Source organism: Camelus bactrianus, chromosome 14 (genome assembly GCF_048773025.1).
Source record: "Camelus bactrianus isolate YW-2024 breed Bactrian camel chromosome 14, ASM4877302v1, whole genome shotgun sequence".
NCBI lineage: Eukaryota > Metazoa > Chordata > Mammalia > Artiodactyla > Camelidae > Camelus > Camelus bactrianus.
In genome coordinates, this window is record NC_133552.1 from 37269880 (window position 1) to 37295239 (window position 25360).

The window sequence follows — 25360 nt, forward strand, 5'->3', positions numbered from 1 at the left end:
ATTGGAAAGGGCAAACAGATTCAATAGAAAAGAGAATTATGAGTTCTTGAAAATAAACAAAAATAATGCTTGCCTTCATTAAAAGAGTAATTCAAAGTAACTAAATTTTAGAATGAGTAGGAATATTACGAATAATCAGCAAATTTTAATGTTCATCTTAGTCCAATAAAATATTTTATAAACATTTAAGTTAAAATGATTATCTGCCTTTTCAGTGCCAATAAATTTATTCATAAAAATAGAAACCAAAAACATAATATGCATTATGTGCTCTATCCTGGGTGTCAGGTCAGCAAACTGAAACAGGTAACTTTTGTGTGCTTGTAAGTTCTTCCCTGACCAGAAACGTGATCTATCCAGCCAGCTAATCACCAAACAAGCCAGCTCTGGGCTTTCCCACCCAAACAAGGTTGACCATGTCATCCCAGCCAATCAGATATTTTCTGTTTTTCTCTTCCTTATTCTTCATTTTTCATCCTATTAAAGCTTTTTGCCACCTGCTCCATTTTGCAGTTCTCTCAAAGGAGACTGCCCATTTCATGAAGTGTTAAAGCTTGTTTGTATCACCTAAATTATCTCCTTTAATCATTTTTCACATATTTAATTTATTATTTGTTCTACTTTTCATAGGATTTTTTTGGATCAATATTCCTAAATTTTTAGCCACTGTCCAACTCATTGGGTATTCAAAAAATTCCTCCTTTGATAAAATCAATCTATTCATAAACTTGGGTACCACATTCTGATTATAATGTAAATTCAATTCAAACTATATGTTTTAGTTATTTATATTTTGCAAGCCTGTTACACTTCTAGTGACCTTGAATTCTCTGTTGTACAATTATAGGTTAAAGGTGGAAATGTTCACGTCCATTTTTATGTTTAGTGAAAGCAGTTTTCCTCTAGATAAATAAGTACAATCATGTTTTTTACTCAGATCTTTCTTAGACCTTTGGATTAGGAAAAAAATGAAGATACTTCAGAATCTCAAAAAGAAATAGGCAACAAGAGGAAAACTGAATCACAGAAATATAGTAGCTATTCCTTTTTGAACCTTACAGAGTAATAAGGTTTATGTAAACATAAGCTGAACCGACCATTTTATATCCCTCTGAGACTTTCTGAAAGCCACGCTCGTAAGAGTCATACTTCACTAACAATGGTGCAACATGACCAAGTACTTAGTTTTCATACAAAAAGGCAGTATTTTAAATGGCATCCTTAAGAGAGTAAGCCAGACCATTTATTTTCTGGAGGAAATAAATTTGGAGTGGTAAATGATGCAGGAACTATTTTTTTTTATTAAGTCATCCTAATTTCACAGCAGTTCTAAAACTCTGTGACCAGAATCCCCAACTTAGAAATAAAAACATCTAATTGTTCCTGTATGAAATTGTTATTCTTATGTGAGGGTTGTTGTGGTGTATACAATTCCCAATGTGCCTTCATACCAAAACTGGAAATAATTAGCTACATGTCTGGAAGGTTTAACTACGGAACATGTTAATTTGGCTTAGAGATAGTTCTTTTCTCCTGCATGTTTACTTTTGCAGATTTCTTACTGATTTCTCTATATGATTTTATATCAACTGACTGTTTGTAAAATTGCAGTCTATATGAACACTGCTTTTACAAAATGTTGAAAGTCGTTTCCTTTATTTTTGAATTTTACGTCTCAACCTATATCAATATTTTAACATGTCAGTATGAAACAGCATGGTTCAGCTCAATAGTCCCTTAGCTTTTCTTTCTCTTTTTAACTTTATTGAGGAATAACTGACAAATATAATTGTGTATATTTAAAGTGTACAATGTGATGACTTGACAAGCATATACATTGTAGCATGATTACCAAGATCAAGATAATTAACACATCCATCACCTCACATAGTTAACATAGGTAACCCCTTTTTGTGTGTGCGGTGAGAATGCTTAAGATCTACTCTCAGTAACTTTCAAGCATACAAACTGTATTATTAACTAGTCACTATGCCGTACATTAGATCCTTAGAATTTATACTTATAACTGAAAATTTGTACCTTTTGACCTTGATCACCCATTTCCCCTCTCTTTAGCCCCTGACAACCACTATTCTATTCTCTGTTTCTATTTTTCTGGCTTTTAAAATATATACATAGTTTATAATTCACTAGTTGCCTTTTCCATTGGCTTCTTTTTTTTAAATCCTTGAAAAAAATCTGTGAAAAGCAGAGCCCTGGAAAGGAAGAGCTAACATGTTGGGCAGTATTTGTCTTTCTTTTTCTGGCTTATTTCACTTAACATAATGCCCCTCAGATACTAACTACATAATGAGTTTGGCTTAACACACACTCATAAATACACACACACACACACACACATACACACACACACAAATACACACACACACACACCTGCTAAGTATTAAGGTTTTCTGTTTACATCATATACTTATGTATAAGATTCATTTATTTCATATATCTGCTTTTGTCATAGCATGCAGATCTTGAGTGTTTAGCATGCTCAATAATCTCACATTCACCCATACTCATTAGGGAATGGACATCTCTGATTAAATGAGTTAAAATTTAAAATGTACATGTTCATGGATTGCCAGTTTTCAAAGAGTTAGAACCTGCATCCCATCAAGCATATCCTGCTTTCAACTTTTGATATGCTTCAGAGACAATTATTAGTAGTTTTCATTATGTAGCACTCCAACTATGCTGAATAACAGATTATTCTGAATTTGTGACACCCTAGATTTTTTTAAATTGTTATCTTACCATTGGTCTTTATTACTTTAAAAAGATATGTATTAAATAAAGACAACTGAATTCCCTAATTTCTGGATGAATATGAGCTATCAAAATATGTAGCATAGAGAATTGCTAATATACGTGTATATAGAGGTGTGTTGTGAATTTTTAACATGTATTTCCAGTAGTTTATAAGTTTTTTAGAGATTGTAATACATAATTATCTATACATTTAGTAAAGCAAGTATAAAATATTAAAATATGTAATATTATTGAGAAAGAGAAATTATTGTTTCATTTTCTCCATTAGATTGTCAATTTAACAGTACTAAAAATTATAAATGTTAAGGAATTTGGGATTATTTTTATATGCTAAACAGAAAAAAGTAATTCTATTTTAAGTATATATTTACATGTCCTTAGTTTTCCATAAATATTAAAGTATAAAAGTTAAATCATTTTGAGGATCACAGTATTTTCATACCATGTGTCTGAAAAGACAGCACATTGAATCATTCACCATCACAAAAAGAAAGAAGCAGTAAATACACAGATGCCCAACTTTACACAAAAAATATTAAGTATAATGTATAAAGATAATCCATTTAAAATATTTCATTAGTTATAGGCAGACTTTAAAAAATAAATCATGACTGTGTAGCCAAACTTAATTTAAATAATTAAAAGGAGAGATTTTACAATACAGGATGAAAATAATTTTGAAAGTTGCTTTATTAAAGAGTTAACCAATGATTTCCTTTAAAGGATGAATTTCCATAAGGCAACAATATAATTTTAATTGCAAGTTATAATGTTTTGATCTTTCAGGAACACAGATTAGTTACTGAGGTATTCTAAAACCTCACCCTGTTATCAAAGCCTGTTTTGGTTAATTTCAGCAACTATGCTTTAACACTAAATGTTCTAAATAATTTAAGAGTGTGCTCATAAAATTACCCATGATGTTTCTGGTACATTTTAGTTTCAGACCATAAAAATGCTTGCGTAGGGAACAAAACTGATTCTCTGATACTATATTATATCGAGTATCAAAACTGTCAGGTTTTCTGATTTCCATTTCTATGTGTTTGTGTCATCCAGTAAACCTAAAATTATAATACATTATAATTATAAAATTATAAAACATTCTTTTTAGGAAAGTACTATGTGGACTCCAAAGATGAATGAGGCCTGACCAACTTTCTTTTTTACAAGGCTCTAGGTGTTTTGTACCCCAAAATTCCATCATAACTTACTAAATAGTCAAAATTAATCAATTCAATCGAGACTATTTTTAAAAAAATTACGTACTAGGACAAAAATGAAATCTCTTTTAAGTTTATTAAACCTATTTAACTATTTCAAATCTATTTCTCAAGCTTGCCTTAACCAACAAATGTATTTTCAGCAAAATTTAAAAATTTATTTTTAAAGCTAGCTTGAACAAACTCTTAATCGTATTCTCATTTCTCTGAAATTGTATGTAAACAGTTAAATGTCCAAAAATGTTAAGTCCAAAAGGTTATAGGCTTATTATAGTCAGTTTTCCAATTCAGATGTGATCAAGTTGAGAGAATGATGCATATTCCAGAAATATCCCAAGTAAAAGTCTAAAATCTGTTCAAAACTTTATGCCCACATAAGAGGAGAAGCTTTTGTAGTTTTCTGTGTGTCCCAAGTGCCAGAGGTCTCAAGCTGTAGGTCTGTGGAATATCAGGGTAGCCAATTAATTACAGATAGAGGCTAAACTGTTCAAGAATAAAATATTTTCATAAATTTAAATATTTATGTTCATATTATTAAAAACCAATGACATGTCATTCTTTAATTTTAGTTAGTTATACATTGAGCAGCATTTTCTAATCTTCTGAATTGGAAAAGAGGTTCCAGAATGCTTTCACTCCATTTGGCCTGTTTCTGAACAACATATGGAACAAATGTAAATGTATTTCCTACCTTTGAACTCATGATATGCTTTTTCTAACCATATTGGGTGAGCATTTAGGACTGGTCCTAAACTTTATTGTATCAACACTCAATAACAGTAAAAGCGTTGTTACAAAAGCTTTTTAAAGGCTTAATGCAAGTTTGTTAAGTTATTTGTTTAGCTAAATTAAAATCACCAGTTGATGTGTTTCAAAACAAAATCAACATGATGAAATTCTTGGGTTTTTTGTATACCCGAGGAACTACTCCACATGAAAGCAGTGATTCAAAATTTTGCTTGATAGACAAACAGCGTGATAAAGTAAATGGTACCAAAAGAAATCACACACTATGTGCCACTCTAGAAGAAAATAATTTGCATTAAAAAATAATTATTACATGTTTTTGAACATTGATCATAATCACTCACTTGGTGAAGCATTTATATTTAAAGAAATAATAAATAAAAAGGAAGTATTATATATATCAAATTACTTTTTTGTATTGCATTAGAACCTAGAGACTTCTTAAGCATTTCAATAAAAATACCCCAAAATGATTATATTTAACATTCCATAATCAATTTTAGGATGATAGATAGCTTGTATGTTAAGCACCATATTGTATAACATATTCAAGGACTTACATAAATCATTCCCTGAATTTGAATTAACCATGTGATCATGGAATGAATTCCAAAATGGCACAATGTCAGGAAAAAAAATATATTTTCAATAGCACTTCTAAGCATATTACTGTCCAGGATTCCCTGAAAAAAAATGCAAATGATGTCTTTTCTGGGTTTGCTTTTTCTTGTTGTGGCTAGGTAGATTGCATATTAATATAGGTCATGGTTCAAGTTACTTTCATTAAAGAGAGAGGTAATATAAAAAATGCAGGTCTTGAAATTAGACAAATCTGAGATGAGCTCTCAGTTCTACCACTGCTAGCTCTGTGATCTTAAAGACTTTACTTAACACCTGTGAGTCTAATTTACTCATCTTTGTAACTGGAATAATGTATCATTTACTCAACATGTATTTAAGAGATTACTATGTTCTTGCCAATACAATTAATCCAGGGAATGCATCAATGAGCAAGACAAAGACCCTGACTTATGGTGGTGCAGCCAATTAGACAGTAAACAAACAGAATAACATCAGAGTTGTACAAAGACAGCAATACAAATCAACTACAAATGAGAAGGAAGGAAGGTTTTCAAAGTATAGAGTCATAGAAGATCTTTTTGAGGAAATGTCTTTTTAGCAGACACCTAAATGAGGAGAAGAGGCCATATTTTGGGACAAAGGAACAACAAACGAAATCACTCAGAGGCTATAAAAAGTTGACTTGTTTCAGAAACCAGCTGCAGTTTCAGCAAAGCAATTCAAGAGAGTGGCAAGTTGAAGAATGGCTCCCTCCCACTAATAACTTTGTGCTGTTTTAAGCATTAAGTTTATGATAATTTTTATAGCAGTAATAGGAAACTAATTTAGAGGGAAATGCCAAAAAGTAAGTTTAGAGGGGTAGGCAGGACATGAATCATTTGAAGGATAATCATGAAAGCAAGACTGCCAAGAGGTCTCCCAAAAGTCTACGCATCAGATGGTAGTAGATTGGACTTGGGTAGTGGTGGTGATTGAGGTGGAGAAAGGCTGTGTCTCAGCTACATTTTGAAGGTGGTGTTGAAGGAACTTGCTGATGGTTAGGATGTATGGAGTGAAGAAGAAAGTCATCCAAAAACCTGGAGCAACTCGGTGATTGTACGTCAATTATGAGAGATCGCTAAACCCACACCGAGGTGGTAGGGAATCCAGAGTTCAATTCTTGTTCACATTCTGTTTCAAGTGGTAGAGTTGTTTTAAATGTGAACTAATGGTTCACATAGAGATTCACCTAAAGGAAATGACCAGAGAGAATGAGAGTGATCGTCCCTGAGGCTCCCAGTTGACACAGGAGATTTAGAGGACATCATAAAAGACGATGATAGGAAGGCATCCTCACCCCCTCCCACCAATGATCACCTATATTCTCATTACATAACAATTAAACAGTAAAACTGCATATTATTCCTTTTTATTTTATTACTAGCATAAAAATAGATCTCATCTCTTCTCTCTTTCCAGCTTCTTTACAGATAAAATGGCAGGTGTACACACCTAGAAATTAAATTCAGGCCGACATCTGAACTAACATCTGAGGAAAATACTGGCAGACAGAATAAAAGAAAAAACAGAGAATACTAAGTTTAAAACATGAAAGTACTAATTACTAATTTATATGGCTGATGTAAGGATAAATGAAAACATAAGTGAAAATCAGTAACCTCATAGAACAAAGAGGTAAATCAAGGCAGTTTGGAACTTCAAAGTTCTGTGTGATAGCCAATTTTATCCTAAAGGTAAAATAATTCCTGAAGTCTTCTGATGTAACCATTTCAGTAGAGAAATATAAATGCAGCACAACCAAAATGAAACTCCTAAATAATATTAATGACAACATTCCCAAAAACACAACCAAATACTTAGTTTACCCCCTACTTACTAAAAATACATACTTTACCTCCCAATATACATATATCTCCTAATTATATTATTTAATTCAACTTTTAAGATAAAACCGTGGGTATCTATAAACAATAGTACATATCATCAATCTTCCAAGAAAATCAATGTTTTTTTCTAAAAGTGTATCAGATAGTACACAATGTTTTAGAACAGTTGGAAAAAACTAAAATAATTTAAATGTCCATAAATCATTGCTTGTCTTAGTAAATACTAATACAGGATATTCAGAAAAAGTGACAGTGCAGGGAGTCAGGGAGAAGATACAGAATAACAAAAGCATTTTAAAAAGAAATTTGTGGAGAACAAAACATGTCCTTTTACCATCTACGTATACCTCCTACTACAGCCGTATTTGTAAGAGGATGTTTGTCTTTATAAGAGGTTACAAACAGCCATAAAAAAATTAACAATGGTGTTATTAAAAATAAATTAAAAAGCCACACTCAGAATGTAAGTTTCTCTATACATGATATTCTAGTAAAGGCAAAAATATGGGGATAGAAAACTTTAGAGATTACCCTGTGGTGGGATCGGGGAGAGGTTGACAATAAAGTTGCAGGAGGGGATCATTAGGGATGATGGAAATTCTCTGTTATCTTGATTGTGATGGTAGTTACCTGACTATCAATTTGTCAGACACATAACAAATGTACACTGAAAAGGGGGAGGTTTACGTAGGAAACTGTAACTGCTCAGTTAACCTGACTTTAAAAAAAAAGAGGTGAAAGAAAAAGATACCCTTTTTGGAATGTTGAAAAACTACAGACTTTGTTCTAGAATTCTGGGTTCTATGAGTTATTTCAAAACCACAGGTTTGCAACCCATTTTTACCTTATCAAAGCTTTATATGGAAATCTGAAGTTTATATTAAAAATAACTCATTTACATTCAACCCTAAGGCTAAAACATATAAAGATTATATAAAAGAAACTGTATCAACTTTTTATTAACTTTGGTTTTGAGTTTGTTGAGAAAACAAAACAAAAAGGCAACAAATGGGCTAAGCCAAGTTATAAATATTACAAAAACATCAATAAAACTTTAATGTAAAAAAACCAGCAAATCCTTGAAATGAGAGCAAGATAGGCAAGATAAACTTCGCTTTTCAGTGACCAGCAATGGGCACTTAAGATAAAATTTAATAAAAAGAGATAGGATTATAGATATGAAGGGACATGAACACTGGTTGGTCAAACACTTTATGATTGTTCAAAATTTGACTTGACTTTTTAAAAGGCTAGAGGCTACTTTTTTTGCAGCAATTTGCCTGTTTGTCAGTGTCATTAACACACTTCCATTACGGAATTCCCCCAAAACAAGCAGGTTACACCCAATATATTTCCATAAACATTATTTCAGAATTTTTAAAGTAACAAATGTATGCCAATGAAATACAAGAACTAAATACAAAATATTAATACATGTACATCCACAAATATATATCATATGTATAATCAAAAATATTGTTTATATTATGAAAAACAGTTGAGAGATTATAATGAGTTATGAGACAATGAATATTTAAATTAAGGCCCTGTACACTAGTTGTAGGTATCAATACAGTAAAATTAGTTAGATCACCTCTATGAATTTTAAAATGTGTGAATTTTAGATATTTTCATTTACCCATGGTCAATACATGTGCAAACTGACTCAGGGTATCCTAAAGACTTAATTATTTTTCACCATTGCAGACAAATCATTTTTAGAAATTTTTTCTAGGACAAGAAGAGGAAAATGAATTCAAGGTGAGTAGCATGTACATACATTGCAGCTAGATAATACTTCAATTAAATTTCAAGCTTTTAAATTGTACCCTCCACAAACTTTGTGCCTGGGGCACAAGTACCAACATAAAAACAGTAATAGAAAATACATAAACCAGAAGTAGCTGCAGCTATTATAAAGTAAGCTCCCTTAGGGTAGGTCAGTATATAAAGATATGAGACTATATCAGAGCTTGTAACAAAACACACTCTACTAGGCAAAGAGGGGTACGAGTTAGGGAGGGTCCAGACTCTCTATGGAGAGATACACTCTACAAATGAGGTTGTTCACTCTTGAACAGTGGTGTCTCTTTCTGTCAATCTTTCATGCATACTAGGCTGTGGACACAAAATGTGTATTCATTTTTGTATTGAGCGTGATGCAGTATTTTACATTTTTAAAATACACTTACAACCTCATTTTGTTTCAAGCTAAAAGGCTTTTTTAAATTGATAGTGTGAAGGAGGAAGTGTGGCTTCAGGACACCAATCTTTCCTAGAAATTAAGCTACACTAAAGCAGGCATTGTTTTCCCTGTCTTTTATACTCCGAGTTGTTACAAGGGAATTCCAGAATGATACCAGCTGTGACAAGCATACTAATTCTTGAGCACGACTCGTGTTTGCTAGCCGACTTGAGGAAATGATCTCAGAGCCGGGGAGGCAGAAACGATATGGGGACAGAAATAAAACCTAGATGTCACACTGGTGTCATATCAAAGCTGGGGACATTTAAACAGCAGAACAACCTAATCTTCAGTTAACCTCTATTTGATTTTCACAGATAGAATTTCATCTGCAGCACCAAATTAAATCTGAGACAGAGAAATGGGCCTGTATATTAAGATGTGTCCAAATTAATTGTTGTCATGATGCGTGCCTGGCTTTCAGCCTCAGATCTGTGTGTCGCTGTATTAGTACTAAGGTTCCAATCCATGGGGGAAATTGAAGCATAGATTTTACCCTCATTTCAGAACATGACTCTCAACATCAGGGACAACACTGCAGATAGAATTAGATGCCTGGCAACTGAATAGTTAAAAGAAAAACTTGGGTGGAAAAACAAAAGCTCCAAAAAGTCCATGTAATTCCTTGTATGTCTCTGTTTTTAGGGTATATATTAAGGGAAACTATTTCAAATATGTTCATTTGCTTTTCACTTAGTTGCTTAAACATGTTTTTGGATTCAGGCCAACGTACAAGAGGCCACTACAGTATTCGCCAAGTTAAAGGATGACAGTAACTGATCAACTACCTCAAAAAGAAAATTCTCTATTTTCATTGACATAAAAACAGCACACAGAAGGTATAGGAGCACAACTGGCTGAGAAGCACACACTCAACCCAAGATACAAAGCATTCTCTTTAATGATTATAAACAAAAATTGTATTGTCTGATTACAGTCAACAGAACTAGAACTTGGAATACATTTACAACATAAAATTCTGTGTATATGTATGACTGAACTATAATGCTGTACACCAGAACCTGACACATTGTAAACTGACTATACTTCAATAAAAAAAGTTATATTTAAAATCAACAACGACAAAATTCTATGTAGAGTTTAGTTTATTTAAAGGAGACTAATAACTGAAAAAGAAGTAGAATGTCCTTGGATTCAATGAAGTAGCTAAACCATCTTGCAGAAATTTCAACACGTTAGTTCACTAAATACCATATTTTTTTTCCTAAACTTTATCTGTAATGATGATAAATTATAATTACTAATATTTTATAAATATTTCTGCAAAATCAAATCTATGGAAAATCTGGATATCTTACAGAAATGTTTTTCACATATGTTGATATATGTGTATATTGAGAATGCACCATGCAAGAATGAGTATTTATAGTTGAGTAATAGCTATCCATTTCTCAGTCTCTCCCTATTTTTCTATATATAGGATGATTCCATTTGGTTAAATTTAGGTTATAAGCCTAAATCCTTTTTCCAAATGTCTAATTAATCAAATAAAAATGTATGTTTCTATGATTGAATTCTGATAAAATGGCTGATAATATCAACTGTTAATTCAATTGTTAGCTCAAGTCAGATGATTACCAAATGTTTCTCTGGTCCTGGCCCCTTTTCCAAGGTCTTGAAGCCACTAAGATGATTCATCAGTGAAACTTTAATCATATAAAGCCCTGAATTTATTTCTAAAGCAACTTTATTATGGTATAATTTCTGTACAGTAAGCTACATGTATTTCAGATGTACACTTTGATGAATTTTGATAGTTGTACACATCTATGAAACCACCACCACAATCAAGATGACTAATATTTCCATCACTTCCGAAGAGATGCAAATTTCAAACTCCCAATTTATCCCTTCCCACCCTCTTTACACCCTGGTAATCTTAAGTCTGTTTTCTACGTTTGTGAGTCCCTCTCTACCTTGTGAATAAGTTCATTTGTGTCTTTTTTTGGATTCCACATATAAGTGAAATCACATGGTATTTTTCTTTCATTTCCTGGCTTACTTCACTTAGAATGATAATCCTCAGGTCCATCCATGTTGCTGCAAATGGCATTATTTTATTCTTTTTTATGGCTGAGTAATATTCCATTGTATGTATATACCACATCTTCTTTATCTAGTCATCTGTCAATGGACATTTAGGTTGTTTCCATGTCTTGGCTATTGTAAATAGTGCTGCTGTGAACATTGCCCTTATTTTAAATCAAACACTTTAGCATGTAGTCTCCCAGCCAGTCAATCTTCTCCTTCCCAACAATCCTGTACATTAACACCAGGTAAATTTACCCAGAAGGGAGCTGTGATGCTCTCACCTTACTGCTCTACCATCTTTACTAACTTCTCACAGTAACATTTAGGGAATATGTCCCACCTCATTACTTTTTCCCTTCTTCCTAACAGAACTGAATTCAAACTCCTCCCTGGAGTCCAGGTCTTGTTTTGCTGATACTAATCCTATTGTCTCTTCTCCTCCTTTTACTCATATTTCCATAGTTGTAAATTCAGCGTGTTGATACCATCTGAAATGCCAGTTCCCCCATAAGGCCTTGGCTGATCCTCTCTCCACCCTGAGTCGGGCTTGGGGGGCCCACAGTCTCATCTTCCTCACTTGCTCTGTTCCTCCTTGTGGCCTGCATCATGTTATGTTTTTTCTTTACCTTCTATGTACTTGTCCTTCCAATTTAGGGAATATAACCTAAATACTAGGTTGAGGGTAGGCACTGTTTCTCATGTTTGTGTTTCTCAAAATTCCTGAAAGATTATTTTAACTAGGGCATATGATTAATTATTTTTAATGTATGTGAATGCTGAAACATTATGCCATACATCAGAAACTGACACAATGTCACTGACTATACTTTAATAAGTTAAAAAAATATAAAAACAAAAAAAAAAGATGGAATAATTGTCTTTTGGAATAGCAACATGAAAAATCTCCTTTTCAGAAATGTACTTCATCCCTGCCTGTTTAAGATACACTAAGTACAATGAGCGTAGTAAGAATAAAATTCCATATTTATTCATGAATCTCACTTAAAAAATAGGTGGATGATTGAATAATTGGCAATTATTACATTTCTCCTTATTTTGACTGATAGTTTTGAATTTAAGTTAGCAATTTCACATAGAAAAGAGGTCACAGCTGTGTTAGTGAAGTGGTATCAAAAATTCACATAGTTGGTCTTTATAAGCATGCAACCATCGGCTTTCACACTAAAACTACACAGTGAGGAAACTATTTTCATAAATTTGAAATTTGGGTTGTGTAGGAAATTGTGGATAGCAGGTGATCAGTGACAGAAATGACTTACATGACTTGTTTCACTTTGTGCTGTTTGCTTAGGTGACAATTAGCAGACAAAGGAGGAAGTTAAATGAAACTGTTACCAAAATATCTGTTCCCATGGAAGAAAAGAACATGTTTGGTGGACTGAAAAAACTCAGTTCTTACAAATTCATTCCTTTGCAATAATATTGCCTTCTTTATATAAACATGGTCTTCATACTCTTGTGTCCCCTTCACATGTTTCCCAATTCATGCCCTGCATATAATTTCTACATGCCTAATGATCTTTCTAAGTGTTTACATACTTTAGACGCATTCATATTAAAACCCCAAATTACAATGTATGGATATTTCTAAATTTCGCAGAAGCCCAGAAGAACACTAGAATCCTCTCAAACTCTGTAAGTGTTTGCTTTATAGGAAGCACAAAAAGTCACTGTGTTATGCTGTTCATGTATTATACAGTAAGTGGTTGATGTAAGATGCCAAACTCATAGCACATTGGGGCATCAAAGAGTTAACTTTTCCAGTGGTCTTTTAGCTAAAACACTCTTTGGAAAGAATTATAACAAAGAGTTAGAACAAACACATAACCCTTACTTAAATGCCACTAATATTTAAATACACCTGTAAGTGAAGCTTCTGTTCCACTTAACACTTCAGCAAGAGGCTAATGAACAGAAGACTGCCTTGTGCTTTTCTTCTTAACCTGGATGCTGTGTTTAATAGAATGACCTCTTTGAAGTTACAAGAGCAACCCTCTTTAAGTTGAGGTCAGAACATATCTGCTTAGCTATCTTAATCTAAACTGAAAAACAATAACTTAAATAATTGGGTGCAGAACAGCAGTGCCACAATGATTACAGAAGTGTTTTGACACATGCTGTGTTAATTGGGCTCTGGTTTTGTCTGGAAACTCAAGTCCGGGGGCTAAACATTACATGTAAGTCCTGAGGACTGACTACCAAAGTGACACAGTTGCTAAAGACAGTCGCCTGCTAGGCCTGGTTCCAATGGGAAACAATTTCCTCTGGCAGCTTTTGAAGTTTGTTTTTATAGGAAATTGCCTCTTGGAGCAGATAAAGCTAATTCATGGCTGTTCCCCGAGCTCCCGCACACCCAGCTGGGGCTCCCCTGTGGACGCAGCCGCCTTGTTGACAGAATCGGACTGGGATCTTGGCAAAACTCCAGCTGTTTGTGTAGAGCCAGTCAGATTAGGTTGAAAACCTCTAAATCTTCCCAAGTGTCCCCAGGAAGGGAATATAAAATGGTTATGGTGATGTGGCAAGAGCCAGGGAACAGAGCAAAGTTGTGACATTTGTATTTGGACCTGTCACTGTGATTCAATGACACAGAATTTGATAGGGAATTCAGCCGAGGTCACGATACAAAAGTGATGGATTATCTGCAGTTCTTTTCTTCCCACTGAATCTATGTAATGTGCTGGGGTAACTTTTCTTTGGGTGTCGGTTATGGTCCTACAAAACCTGCTCTCCTCCTAACCAGCAGGCCATCACAACATGTATTTGTATGCATCAGAATGCATATAAACATTTGCATAATGAATTTTAAATAAATGGGCTTTCTTTCTTTTGCACAGGAAACAGTCAAAGGCAATCATATAATATAAATTTGAAAGGGAAGCTTGCTCTTAATTTGATTATCCCTCTCCTCCCAATTCATTTAATACATACTTACTAAAGAAGACTTTAAGGACAAAAAAAATTATTTACTCAAATTATAAAAAGCAAGGGAAAAAAAAAAAAAAAAAGCTTGACTATGACCCCAGACATCTCATTTGACATAAAAGTTGAAAATCAAAAACAATAGCAACTTGAAATATAAAAGAACCAGCATTTATTTTTCCAGGTGTGAGAAACACTAAGGTTTGAGCATAAAAGTAATGTTAATCTAGTGGAAACATCAGAGACAAAGAAAACAGCAGCTGTGTGCAGAATAGTTGGGAACAGAAGTGAGAGAACATTTAGTCACATGGGGAAACAGAGTTGAAGGAAACTGTGTATCTGTCTGAATTTGACGTTCTTCATGGCAGTGAACACTGGAGTTCAAATGAACAGCCATGTCTCCATACCCTTGGCCCCTCTTTCTTGGCTCTACATTTCTTAGGAATAAAAGAGGATGAAAATCTGATTAAATATTTCCCCCCCATAGTGTAGTTAAATTTAAGGACTAGAGTATCAATAAGTTTTATGTTATTTAAATTTTATAAGTTATCTTTTTTTCTTTTATCGCATTCCTTTCATACTTAAATATCATCATTTACTTTACATTAAAAAAAATTTAGGGGGAGGAAGTAATCAGATTTATTTATTTATGTATCTTTTAATGGAGGTCCTAGGGATTGAACCCAGGACCTCCTGCATGCTAAGCACATTCTTTACCTCTGAGATACACACCCTCCTTGCTTCATATAAATTTTTTTTTTAATGTTTTATGCTATTCCTTTTGTTTGGAAGGTTATCCTGGTGCCTAGGCCTATCCTGTCAAACTTCTTAATCTTCTTAGCAGTTCCATTCCATTTCCTTTCTTTCTCATGTCTTCACCTGAACCCTACGCTTATAGGCAGAGAGTTAATGCCATCCTCTGTGCACCTACACCAGCACTTATTTCACTAAATGGTAATTTTTGCTTGTAGATCTGTCTTATCTAAGAAAAGCTGAGCTATATGGGATTGGGAACATCATTGCCCTCCCATTTTTTTCTTCATTAGTGTCTAAAACAGTTTCTGGCCCTCAGTGGATTTTGAGTAAATGTTTCTGAGTGAATTCATCCGTGTCTTGCCTTGTTTCTGGCTTTCCATTTGCTGTGACTTGTAGGTAAAAGCAGGATTCTTGGTCAGATTGCCCTGGCTTGAATTCTCGATCCCTGATGGACTAGCTGTGTAACCTTGGACAAGTCACTTTCTTAGGTTTCAACGCTTCACCTATGAAATATTCTGCTACATACAGCTGGCCTAAGGGATAAATATGTTACTGTGTAAAAACCACTTACAGAAGCATTTGGTACCTAACATAAACCCAAGCCAGTGCTACCAATTAGCATCCTCACCCTCACCTCACTGACATATGGGACCACCTGTGTGGAAACCACGTGAGGGACTCCTTGGCATTTGTACTCATGGGTGGAATCGCCAGTTCAGGGATGTCCCCAAAATTACGAAGGTCAGCTGCCTCAGCTAATGCTTTCTGAGATGCTCTTAACACTTTTTTTTTTCTGCCTTAATTTGAAAATCTCTCAAAAACAAGTGCTGTTTTGAGTTTCCTTTCGTTTTCTATTTAACAAGTATTAACCCAGCACTTTCAGCAGGCCAGGTCCTTTTCTAAATGCTTTACATATCAACTCTCTTAATTCTCATGAACTAATGCACTGGCTCCATTTTACAGAAGAGGAAAGTGAGAGACAGAGAAGTTAACAGATCTGCAGAAAATGAGGGAAAATGAGGCAAAAATAAGTGGTTCAAGTGATCACGCTCAGAACCACTGCATTTCCCTGCCCCGAACCAGCTGGGCTCCCTTTAGACACCTTTCTATTTTTTCGTTTTTAAAGGAAGTATAATCAGTTACAATGTGTCAATTTCTGGTGTACAGCATAATGTTTCAGTCATACATATACATACATATATTTGTTTTCATATTCTTTTTCATGAGAAGTTACTACAAGATATTACACCTTTCTATTTCTAATTCTGTTCTGCCACCTTTCCTTTGTTTCTCTTCCTGATTCCTGTCCTGCTTCTGTTCTCCAAATCAGATAGATGGGTAGGGAAGAAAGAGAACAAGACCAGGGAGTAGACAGAAACCTTCCTCTTTTCTGTGCCTTGCGGCAAATTTTGCCTGCTCTACTGCCTACTAAAAATATATACAAAATATTGCATGTTTCAATTCTTTATGCTTAAATGACTTTCTCTATAAATAGCAATCTTCCAAGCCATCTTTGTGTAACTATAAATTTTGGTAATATTTTCATCAAATAAGCTTCAAGGAGATAAAAGCAATCCCCAGGCAATAGGCATAGTTACACCACAAGACTGCCAAATACACACCCATGGGAGGTAACACCAAGAGCTTCTTCCTCTCCCATTTCAATCAAAGAGTGACAGAAAATGCAATAGCAATAGGGAGATGAAATTGAATACCAAGAAAAAAATTAAGCATCAAAAATTAAAATTAAAACATAAAAAATTAAAACTAAAATTAATCCACCATGCCAAATTTTCCAGTTTTGTTCTCATTGCCATTACTTCCAGGTTTCTAAATATATATTCATGTTACAGAACATATTTTTCATTCCATGTTATCTTTTTTTAATATTTCACTCTTCTGCAGAGCTTCACTCACTAGTCTCACCAGAAAGCCATTTCCATTTTCCCCTTTAAAGGCATCCTCTAGGTATACTTCAGCCATTTGAATTGCATGGGTTAGTAGAATCAACTTAGCAGTGCCATTCACTTAAAATTTTATATTGACACAAGTATTTAAGTTAATCTTCAGAAAGAGTCACATTTAAAAATGCTCATTGTTGATGTGCTGACGGTTAGGAAAAAAAAGTACATTCTAAATTTATCTTAAGTAAATTCTTTGTATATATTCAAATACAGTTGAAGAATGACATAAAATGTACCCAGGCTTTCAATAGTTAGAACTTGCTCCGATATTAATAGCTAGAATGCATTTGATATATTTTACAACCTTTTGTTCTACTTCATTAAAATTGAACCAATATTAACACAATTTTTCAGGCTAGCATGAAAAAACTATAGTACATAAAAACTCATGTGAATGTTTGCATTTTAATATTACAATTGAAATAAAGTGTATGAGTTTATAGCCATGTCTTATTGCAAATATAGCTAAATATAAGTGACATGTTGCTATTCCTTTTTTCACTTAAAAGGAAATCATGATGTACTAGAATTATTTAGAGCAACTCATTTCTCTGTTGTGTTTATAATGTATGATGAACTAATCTCTAGTAACAGACTTATTCAAAAGGGAGACATGATCACTTCAAAAATAATGTCACATATTTGAATAATTCAGAACTGTAAAAAGACACTGCAAATAAATTTTTATCTGGTGCAAGGAAACTAACCTCTTCTAATGATTATCCAATCTGTGATTTTTGTAAAGTGCAAAATATAATCATGAGATTTTAATCATTTTCCTATTTAATGCATTCTAAATAAACATCTATTTCAAAGGAACAATAGTATTATCAATATAAAAATAATAGTATATTACTAATTTCTCAGTTTATTTATTTTCAAAAATGACCTCTTTTTGAAGATTCTGAAACATGTATTTTAAACATATTAAAATACTATATAATTGGTCAATATGCAAAGATCACTTTTTAATGTTCATGTCTAATCTGACTTCTGTCCAGATTTCTACTTCTAAATAATTATTTTACACTACATCTAGATATATCACTAGAATGTCCAAGGTATTATGTGCTCAATTCTTTACCACAAAAATCTGTTTTTACTCTGGTATCCCTCCTGCCTCTTACCAGCGTTTAAACAGTTTCCAGTCAGTCACGTGACAAATACCTGGTCTGCTTTCCACATTTTCTTCTCCTCACACTTCACAGAGTGTTGTGTCAGTGTCATCTAAGAAATCCCTTGCTATGTGGTGGGTGTTCCCCAGGTCCTCTCTTCAATTCTGGTGTATTATCCAGATGGATATTTGATAGCCCTTTAACTCATTCCCCTGGCTCTACCTCTCTATCCTCAAGCCTTCTGATTATAATATCATCAATCATTTTCCAAATATACCTCTCTAATACTATCATCAACCAGTCTTGCCTCAGTTAGCTAATTAGCCATTCAGGTCTCTATTGAGGCTCAGGGCTCTGACTGGGAAGACTCTAGACTGGTACTGTTGCACATCCTTAAATATCTGTCCATTATGTTTCCCTTCCATCCAGGTCCTCACGTTCTCAGAGATAGGCTGAGGTTCTGTTAAAAATTGAAAAGAATACTTGGAATGTGAAGTATCCATTATATTTCCTGATTCACTGCTACCCAATAATTTTACCTTCCTATTTTTCCTCCTGGGTTTGACTTCATTAGCTACTTACAAAGTCTTGGGCAATAGACATTGCAACTGAACATCTCACTTCACCTGTAGAGAACATTGCCGTCCTAAGATGCTGTCAATTCCTCTCAACTCTGTCCTGTTCAGTCCAGGCACTGTCTCTCTGTAGACCAGTCAATCCACTTAGGATCCAACATATTTGCACAATATGCCTGTCAAACAATCTATAAAGCATCCAGCACCATCTTTTGAAGATACAATATAGCCAATAATATGGAATCAATTACTCAAGGCCCTTTGTTTTATGTTGGAAAGATAATATTTTTTGGAAGCAAAAGCTCTGACTCAAATTACAGATGTAATTACAATTAGAATTAATTGATTTAGAGGACTATTTAGTATTTGCAAGTAGAATTTTTTTTTTAATTAAAGAAACATAGTGAACTTATTCAAACATTTCTTGGTTTATTTGTGGGCATAGACGTATTCACATGAGGTTAATCATTTTATTTAAAACTGATGACCAGATCTGACAAAAGAGTACAGCGAGCCTTATAACATTTGTTAACTACTCTACAGAGTGAAGCCCTGACTATAGATATAGACTCAGGTAAGAAGGCTAATGAAGAATCACCATAGCGTCAGTAAATATGATGCTTTTATGCTGGTTTGTGCAGCAGCAATGCACTTGCAGGGAGAAGAAAACCACAAAATGTTACGAGAATGGGACTGTGATAGAGACATGGATCTGATTTCACTCGAGTAGGGCAGTTTTTTCATATGCCTCTTTGAGTGCTTCTCTTGTACATCTGTTGCATGGCAAACATAAAATGGTTGGGTTCACTATCAATTACAGGCTGGAACAAGTAAGATTTCAATTACGACAGGAGAGCAAAACAGCTGCGAAATCCCCAAGGCGGGGTGCAAGAACCAAGGGGGAAACAAACATCACAATGGTACACTGCATACTACTAATTAGAGAGAAATGAAGTCAAGTTAAAAGAAAATATACCCCTGGATGCTCTGTTTCATAGAGACCATTTGAGTCCTGAAAACAGTACCTCGGTGGCTTGTCTTAATCTGAAGTCGCATGTAATTATTGTCTCATGAGGAGCTTAAGTGAAAAATCCAGCATAAAAATAACTTATTTTTTAAGATAACTTATTTTAAAAAATTCAATGGGATCAAATCTAGGCATTTAAATCATACCCATTTATTTTTAAAAGACAGGGTGTCTTGAAAAGGTAACAAAGTAAAAGAAATGAAGAAAATTATGATAATGCGTCTTACAAAAGCTGCAGCTCCCTAAATAAGGAATGCATAAATATAGGCACATGTAAAAGGCTTCTTGACAAACATCTTAGGATAAAAGCAGGGATCCTTCTCCTACGTACACTGCATGACAATGATGTGAATTTTCCCTCCATGCCTGTTTTTCTTACATTTAATTAAGTGAACTGAAAGCAGTGCACATGAAAACAGCACAATATGCTATTGAAAATAAAGTTTTTTCAAACATAGAATCTAGCAATAGACTTAAGAATTAGCTACAGGTTGTAAAATATTAGAACCCTGTAGAGCAGCACATTTTCTTTGTAGTTTGCAGAATCAGCATATCTCATAGCAATAATGAAAACTATGCTAATAACAGCTTTAGAATCAGGCCATACTTAAATGACCTGATCTACAACCCACCCCATCCACTTTCTTTGAGCATTCACATTTCAGATTTCAAGGGGATAATAACAATAATTATTATGATTGTCCTAAATATTAATAGAGACACTCCAAGATTTACCCAGTAGCTCACACAAACACGCTCTCAGAGCTGAGGGGGTGAACATCAGTGTGAAGTTTGATCTGGAGTTCACCAAAAAAATAAATCTCTTTATTGCTTTATTTTTCTCAATAGGAATTCATGTGGGAAGAGATAAAACTCATTGCATTAATTCAGATAAACATGATGAGGGACTCAATTAGGACACTGGAGAAAATAGTGACATTCTAAAGGTACAAATTACAGTTATTAAAGAACAATGAGGGTAAGGGTGAGGGGAAGGCGAATTTAGGATTACTGAGATTCTTAGCTTGAGACAATACAGAGAAGGCAGGAGGAAAATTAGGTAGGAATGTGGACTCTTCTAGCTCACAACAACATATTTTATTGACACTAAACAGCTTCATTTAACATCATAGTTTAAAATTACATTTCTTTAAATTTACGTTTTATCTTAATTTTTTCCTAGATGATGTAAGAGTTTTTGAAAACCAGTAAGTCCTCTGATAGTGACTGATATGTCTGAGGGCAGTGTCTCTTACAAACTACTTTACCAATGACCTGGGTCTTATTTGAATCATTATCCTGGGAAAAGAAAATTTACTTCCCGCACAGCTTCTCCCAATGTATACATAGTAAATGAATTCTAACGTGATTCCCATCTCAGTTCTTTAAAGCTTCCTGCCTTGAACAGGGAAAGGTGATTCCAAGCCCCTCACATCTCCTCATTCTTTTTCAGTAAATTTTCAAGCCTCGGATGACACTTCTAAAAGGAACAGTGTGGGTCCTCTGGAGGTTTGACCTGCTATAATCTCCCTAGATTGTTATTTTCCTCAAATTATAGAAATAAGGAAACTTCTTTTCTAAGTTGAAGATTGAAAACACTGCTTCCAATTGGAGCCAAAACAACAACAGAATAGGACGAATTTTGTATAGAGATGTGTTTTGGTAATGACATTACCCATATATTAATCCCAATGTCTAGGGAATAAGAATATAATATTACTTCCCAATGTTTGGATAATGAGAATGAAAGTTTGTAAAATAATTATAAGCATTTAATAAAAAGTGAAAGGTACAAATTTGATGATGGTGAAGGAGACAATTTTCTTTTCAGGTCTGGTAGTGTGAGATGTGTCCCTAACTTGGTGTATTGGGAGGAATCCATCAGTGCCTCAAAATTAAATTCAGAAACACGCCTGGCCTCTATGGAAACTGTGAAAGAAGGACTCTGTTTGACAGGCAACAGCAAAATTGCAGCTGCGAAGATTGTGTGTAGCCAAGTGCCACTTCACTCTTGATCTATGTTAAGTTGACTGAAGGAAGGAAATCAATTACTATCGGCAGTGAACTTCAGGTAGACCTGGTTTGAGATGCCAGCTACATTCAGGTGTGTGCCCTGAGCAAAGATAATTCTGACTCAGCCTTCATTAATTAGGAGTGAGACTGCATTCACTGCTTTGAGATTTTAAGTGGCTGTGTTTGAAATGTAGACAGAGATGGATGGAGAAACCCAAATATTATAAACCTAATATCACCAACAAAAATATCTGCCTGATCTGGTTGAACTTCTTCTGGGAGACCAAGTCTATTAGAGGAGCATAGACTCTCACACACACACACGGACAAATATTCTCTGGTGAACACACTGGAGTCTAGACATGTTAAAATCCTAGAGACCACACGTATTGGATATTTGTCATTGCTTTCAGACTGGAATCCATGTACTTTTTTTTTTCCAGTTAACAGTGCCCCAAATTCACATTGGACATGTTGTTTTCTTAATTTCAATCCACGAGTCTGAGGCCGGGGGCAAGGACTATTCAAAATAGCATCTCTATTTTCCAGACGCAGATATTGTTCAGGGATGGAAACATGGTCAATTTTCTCCAGGGAGATAGGGTGACTTCCAGGCCTAATAGGGGAACTCCTGGACAAGACTGAGTGCTGAAGCTATGGGAGTTAGGCTTGCTGCTGGGGTCACAGAGAGGAAAGGGTCTGTAAGTGGAGCAGCCCAGAGGAAGGGGATTATGTCTACCAGCTGATGCTTGGATTTTAAATGAAGGTACAATCAAAGTGCAAGTCAAAAGATACCTTTATAAATGCCCTTCTGAGGGGATCTCTTGTATATATGTGCATTTGTGGCTTAAATTGCCGATCTTACATCAGTGTGCGCAATGCACGGCAGAACGAATGGACTTGACTGAAATACACAGCAGCAGTCTACTTTCCAATATGTTTTCAAGAGCATATACTGAGACAGTTGACAAAGACATTAGTGGAGGGGAGTTGAGGTGGTGGTGTATGTGTGTGTATGAGAGAAAAATCTGTGACTGCCTTATGATAGATTTCAATCTAATTAATTCAGGGAAAAAAACTCACACATGTAGGTATTATTATTTAATCCTGTATTTAATTATGTTTTCCAAATTTCTCATTACCAACATTATACATATTTGCTTTCTAGTTTATATTAGTTTAAAAAAAATCACTAAATAAAATACTCCAAACACTCAATGGAATAAAAGTCCCTAAAAGATAAAATCACCTAAGTGACATGTTAATCAAGAATATCCATTCTATGGGAATTCTTTGTGGAATAGAGAATTTCTAAAAATCTTATTTGATGCCAATGACCTTTGCCATTATTAAGACATAGATGTCTGTCCTGCCACTTATATCCAAGCATTTGAAAAATAAATTTTGTCCCCCAAAAAATAGAGAAAGAAAGAGAATTCACAAAGCATTTCTCATATTTTTATAGATTCTTAGGTAGTTTGTTCAAACTTTTTGATTCTAGGACACTTATAAAATAAAAGGTTAAGGGAAAGTCCAAACGCTATGGACAAGCCTTTTGCCGTGAATTGTGAAATAACTTCCACAAAAGGAAAATTTTAAGTTTTGCAACTCAATGTGGGCTTTAAATGTCCCCTCTAGCTTTGTTTTATTTTACAATGAAAAAAAAAAAAAACAAAACCAGTTATACTAGTGCATAAAAGATCAGTTTGTATGGGCCAGTACAACTGTATCATATAAATGCACACTCAGAGACCTTTCAAGACAGAGATTAAGCTGGTAAATACGTATTTAGATACTTCTTAAAATGGAGATCAGTACAGTGATAGCTGATAATGCCATCCATGTGTTTTAGAGAATTTAAAACATGGATTATCGACGAGATGGACCATAATACGTCCTCTGGGGCCATTACAGTGGAGCCTGTGAATGCGTATATAGACAACGCAGGGAGTAGGGAGCAAAAGTCAGCTTGTGTACAAGCAGTGCACAAAGCTTCCTGGGAACATGATACAGGGCACTGGGTATGTATTTAGGAGATGATTTGTAACGAACGTGGGGAAAGTATCATTGAACATGGAAATACTTTTTTCAACAGAAAACCTTAATTTTGTGTCCTCCAAATATCCAAGGAAATCTCAAATGTTGATAATTGTTGGTTAACCTATTTTGCTGAGTTATTAATCAGATTCCAGTCTTGCTGAATAATGGAACATGGGCATACCTTTTCCACTAACATATTGAACCAGTTGCTTTTATTCCCCAGCTAAAATTCTAGAAATAGAAAACAATCCTATCACCTAAGGTTATATGAGTATTACCTTGCACTTTATTTTTGGAAAGAGAATTCATATAGGTGGTCCTGTACGAGTTGTTAAGTTCTCTTCCTTTCCCTCCTTTTCTGTCATCATTTCCATTTTATTGATTCTTGCTTTTCTACTCTTTCTTTTATTTTTACAAGTCAAATTATTGGGCACTATACTCCATTCCAGTCCCTTTACATCAAAAATTTTCATCTGTGAAAAATATGTAAATCTTACTGAGAATGAAGCAAAAATTGTAACCACTGGATAAAACAACCAGAAATGTTTAAAGTATATTTTCCTTTTCTTTGACTTTGCATGTAAATACTATAATAGCAAGAGATGCATTGAAAAGAACAGGATCTTTCTCTAAATGTTCCACCAATCTCTCTCTCTCTTTCATTCACAAAACACACACACACACACACACACACACACACAATTACACCACATACACACTCCACTCCACACACACCACACATACACACACACTACATCGCACACACATTACATCGCACACACATTACATCACACACACATTACATCACATACACAGTACACCACACACACACACACACACAAACACACACACATATTGCAGTTGTTTCCTGACAAATAAGATAACCCGATAGGAGCAGATCTCAAATTTCCAATGAATCACTTCTCCAATTTCTTTTGAACAGGTAAAGAAATAAATGTTAGAAGCAACTTTTATAGGTCTAAGTGACACATTTTCTAAGTTTGATACATTAAAGCTATTAAGTGATTCTCACCTTTAGAAAAGATTTGCATTGATGTTTTCTCCAAAACAAGGTTTATACAAAATTATTTTTGTACACCTAAATATTTCTTTAAAGCATTCATTTTTTTTTTAATAAAACTGACTGCATAACATGTTGTTTCCCTTTCAGCTATGATATAGGCCATTTTAAGTAACAAATTTACTATTTATTTCATGCCTACATATTTTTATAAAATCTTTTTCTATGTGTATATATTTAATTTGATTAGTGTATGTGTGTGTGTGTGAGAGAGAGAGAGAGAGAGAGAGAGAGAGAGAGACAGAGAGAGAGAGAGAGATTGTGCCTCTGTTTTTGGTTTGATTGATTGTTCCAGCATCTCTGATATCATACCACTCATGGTTTGCCAGATTT

The 25360-nt window shown here is 34.3% G+C and overlaps 1 protein-coding gene across 9 annotated transcripts in view; it reads right to left on the minus strand.

Moving 5' to 3' along the window:
* The window catches only part of PCDH9 (protocadherin 9), an 859400-nt gene that overhangs the window by 460732 nt on the left and 373308 nt on the right, over positions 1-25360 (minus strand). The gene's annotated exons all lie outside the window — the stretch shown is intronic.